Raw genomic sequence first — 5,037 nt, 5'->3', positions numbered from 1 at the left:
AGCCAGAAGTCATCATCAGTGAAAACAGTAGACACTAGAGTCCTCAAGTTTGGCCAGCCAGGCCAAATGAATGAATGGGTGCAATAGTGGTATGTCTGTTATAGGGGAAATCAACTGCTCTCTAATTGGACTGGAGACCTGCTATATGGGAGGACATACATACCTGATACTTAAAACTCAATCAAAAGCCCATGGTGGAGGAGGTCATGAGCCTTAGAAGTGTAATGCCTGTTCTTGTCTGGCTAAATGCATATATTATGCCCACCAAAATGCCCTGTAAGGACTTTATTTAACATTTATACCCATTTATTAATGCTACTCTTGCTTTTTTTTTTTTCTTTTGCTTTTTAAGGTGATCCTCCTACCTCTGCCTCCCGAATGCTGGGATTAAAGGCGTGCCCTACCATGCCCGGTTTACTCTCACTTTTGGTTACAGAAGCTTCTCTTTTCAGATGGCAGTGACCACTGGGATGACCCAAAATGCACCATAGTGCTGAGAAGAAGTGACAGAGGTGTGTTCAGCACTGACACATCTGTATCACACCTTCCAGGGCTTAGGGTCCATTGCGGAAAAGGTGGTGGAAAGAATGTAAGAGCACAAGCTGGCTGTGGGGCACATGGAAGTAGGAGGATCGCTGTGAGTTCCAGGCCAGCCTGAGATTACATAGTGAATTCCATGTCAGCGGGCTGGAGTGAGACACTACCTCAAAAAACCAAAATAAATAAATAATGTAAGATCCCGAGGAAGGGTAGGACTGCTTACAATGGAATTGTCCAGACAGAAATTGGCCTTGATATCCTTGATCGTGCAGTGGCTGGGATTACCTTCACAAGACCCTCATAATAGGAGGAAAGATGATGACATCAATATAAGAGAGAGACTAATGGAGAGAGGGAGAGGATATGATGGAGTGTAGATTTGTGAAGGGGACATGGGGGAGGGGAGAAATTATCATGATTCCTCTCCCATGATATCTGTAAGGAAGCTGTTGATATTAAAAAAAAAAAACTGAACATAATACTATTAATTTTTTCTCTTTGGCCATAGTTAATGTCAGTATTCAACCCATAGCTGCATTAAAAAAAAAATAAGTGGCTGGGGCTGGGTGTGTAGGCGCACACCTTTATTTTCAGCACTCAAGAGAATCAATGTGAGTTCAAGGCCAGCCTGGGACTATGGAGTGAGTTGTAGGTCAGCCTGGGCCAGAGTGAGACCCCATCTTGAAAGATCATAAATAAATAAATAAATAGCCAGGCATGGTGACACATGACCGTTTAAAGAAATAAACACACACACACACATATATGTTTATATTTGTTAGGGAGAGGGGTCAGGTAGAGGGAACGGGTGCAACAGGACCTCCAACCACTGCAAGTGAACTCCAGACACATGTGCCAACCTATGCATCTGGCTTATTGAACCTGGGGCCTTAGGGTTTGCAGGCAAGTGCCTTAATCACCAAGCCATCTCTCCAGCCCCCACATACCCTTTTAATTCCAGCATTCAGGAAACCTGTGAGTTCCAAGTCAGCCTGAGCTAGAGGGGGACCCTACCTTCAGAAAAATGAATAAAGAAAAAGAAGAAACTTTTGATATGTTTGAGGAATGCCAGGACTCTGAGCTAATTTGACATGTTATTTACTAGTATAATTTTAAATTTCCAAGAAAACTGCAGGGAAAATAAGATTGATTGTCTTATCACAAGGGGAAGATGGCTTTAAATCATTAAAATTGTTTTGCAACAAAAAAGGGGGCCTGGAGAGATGGCTCAGCGGTTAAGGCATTTGCTGCAGACCCTAATTACCAGGTTCAATTCCCCAGTACTCACATAGGGCCAGATGCACAAAGTGGCACATGTGTCTAGATTTTGTTTGCAGTGGCTGGAGGCTCTGGTGCGCTCACTCTCTCTGTCTCTGCTTGCAAATAAATTTTTTAAAGATTGTTGTGCAATCTACCAAAGAAAATATTAGGTTTCAGGCCAGGCATGGTGGCTCACATCTTTAGTCCCACCACTGGCAAGGCAGAGGTAGGGGGATGGCTGTGAGTTCAAGGCCAGCCTGAGACTACAGAGTGAATTCCAGGTCAGACTGAGCTAGAGCGAGCTCTACCTTGAAAACACAAAAGAAAAAGAAAATATGGTCTCTGTACTAGTTGACCTTGTCTTATCATGCAAGAACAAGGAATTGAATAATTTGTCAAGGTCACCCAGTTTGCAAAGAACAAATAAATGTATACATCTAATTCCAGTGTCTTCCCTCTTAGAATATTCGGTAGCACTGGGAGGGAGAGATGACTCAGCAGTCAAGGGTACTTTTTTTGCAAAGTCTGATGACCTGGGTTCAATTCCCCAGTGGCCACACATAGCCACATGAACAAAAATGCACATTTCTGGTGAGTTTGTCCTCTGTCTCTCTCAAATAAATAAATAATGTTCTATTGTATTGCTAACTCTAGGACTCCATGAAACCTTTTTCTTATTTTTAATATTTATTTATTTATTTGAGAGAGAAGAAGAGATAGAGAGAGGGGATGGTCTGCCAGAGTCTCTTGCCACTACATACAAACTGCAGACACATGTGCCACTGTGTGCATCTGCCTCTACTTGGGCACTAGGGAATCAAACCCTGGCCATCAGGCTTTGCAAGCAAATGCCTCTAACTGCTGAGCCATATTCCCAGCCTGAAACTTTTATTTTATTTTATTTATGATTATTATTAGGGTTTTTGAGGGGAGGTAAGACAGGATTTTGCTCTAACTCAAGCTGACCTGGAATTCACTCTGTAGTCTCAGGCTGGCCTTGAACTCACAGTGATCCTCCCACCTCAGTCTCCTAAGTGCTGGGACTAAAGGTGCATGCCACTACCATCTTCCCCCTACCCCCACTGAAATTTTAATTTTCAAAAACTTCTCTTAGGAAAAAACTCAGTAGCAGAGGCCAGTAAGTTAAAAAGGAAGAGGGCTGGAGAGATGGCTTAGCGGTTAAGCGCTTGCCTATGAAGCCTAAGGACCCTGGTTCAAGGCTCGGTTCCCCAGGTCCCACGTTAGCCAGATGCACCAGGGGGCGCACGCGTCTGGAGTTCGTTTGCAGAGGCTGGAAGCCCTGGCGCGCCCATTCTCTCTCTCTCCCTCTACCTGTCTTTCTCTCTGTGTCTGTCGCTCTCAAATAAATAAATAAATAATTTTTAAAAAAAAAAAAGGAAGAGAAAGGAAAGGAGGAGAGTACTTAATAGGTTGGTATTGTATAAATGGAAGTAGAATGATTGAGATGGGGAGAAGATATGATGGAAAATGGAATTTCAAAGGGGAAAGGCGGGGAGGGAGGGTATTACCATGGGATATTTTTTATAATCATGGAAAATGTTAATAAAAATTGAGAAAAAAAAAAAAACTTCTCTTGCTCCCTTGCCCACTTGTATTCCCAGCTCTGCAAAGTCTGAGGTAATAGGATCTAGTTTGAAACTAGCAAAAAGCCAGGTGATATCTGTTAAGCCCACAGCACTTGGGAGGCTGAGGCAGGAGTTTTGGCCAGCCTGTTACATATCACAAATTCACTTGTGTGTGTGTGTGTGTGTGTGTGTTTAAATTTTTATTAGCATTTTCCATGATTATAAAAAAATATCCCATGGTAATTCCCTCCCTCCCTTGTGTGTGGTTTTAAGAACTACATGTAGCTGAACCTTTAATCCCAACATTTGGGAGACAGAGGTAGGAGGATCAAAATGAGTTCGAGGCCACACTGAGACTAATTTCATGTCAGCCTGAATTAGATGGAGCCCCTACCTCAAAAAAGCAAAAAAAGGGCTGGAGAGATGGCTTAGCGGTTAAGCGCTTGCCTGTGAAGCCTAAGAACCCCGGTTCGAGGCTCGGTTCTCCAGGTCCCACGTTAGCCAGATGCACAAGGGGGCACACGCGTCTGGAGTTCGTTTGCAGAGGCTGGAAGCCCTGGCGCGCCCATTCTCTCTCTCTCTCCCTCTATCTGTCTTTCTCTCTGTGTCTGTCGCTCTCAAATAAATAACTAATTAAAAAAATTAAAAAAAAAGAAAAAGGAAAAGGAAAAGGAAAAAAGACCGCGTAATTTTAATACATTAAAATATTTGAAGTTAGTCAGAGGCTGGAAAGATGGCTCAGTGGATAGTAGTACTTTCTGGCAAAGCCTTCTGGCCAGGGATCAATTTCCCAACACCCATGTAAGGCCATTTTACGATGTGGAACAAGCTTCTAGAGTTCTACTTCAATGGCAACAGCAAGAGAGTTTGGTGTGCATCTACCTACACGTGCAAATAAATGAAATATATTTTTTAAATATATGTATATAGTTGTTGGGTGTTCTAGGTAAGGTCTCGCTGTAGCCCAGGCTGATTGGAAGTCACCATGTAGTCTCAGGGTGGCCTCGAACTCACAGCGATACTCCTACCTCTGCCTCCCAAATGCTCGGATTAAAGGCGTGGACCACCACGCCCGGCTTAAAATATTTTTTTAAAAAAGTCAAAACACTTCCTATGATGGAAAGGAAAGGATGGGACACAAATACTCAAATACTACCTGTGGCAGTCAGGTTCGCCTTGCTGGTAGAAATCACCCACGAGCAGTTTATGGAGAAAAAGAGGTCTATTTTGGGTTACAGACTCCAGGGGAAGCTCCATCATGGCTGGGGAAAACGATGGCATGAGCAGAGGGTGGACCACAGCAAGAGGAGAGGGTGCCAAACACCGGCAAGGGGACACTGGCTATAATGCCCATAGCCCGCCCCCAACAATACACTGCCTCCAGGCGTTAATTCCCAAATCTCCATCAGCTGGGGAACCTAGCATTCAGAACACCTAAGGTTATGGGGGACACTTGAGTGAAACCATTACACAGTCCAAAAATACTTAAAAACTACAATCTTATCCAAACTCGGACTAGCAGCCAACGTCCCCCGGAACAATTTAACCCGACCTCCCCAGGGAGAGGGTAGGACACTGCAGGCCGTGGGAGCCCGAGGCCAGGGCGCGTGCGCAGAGCGCCTACGTCGGCATCAGCTCGCCGGGGCCACGC

This window comes from Jaculus jaculus, chromosome 4 (assembly GCF_020740685.1).
Source record: "Jaculus jaculus isolate mJacJac1 chromosome 4, mJacJac1.mat.Y.cur, whole genome shotgun sequence".
Classification (NCBI taxonomy): Eukaryota; Metazoa; Chordata; class Mammalia; order Rodentia; family Dipodidae; genus Jaculus; species Jaculus jaculus.
This window is presented reverse-complemented; position numbering follows the sequence as displayed.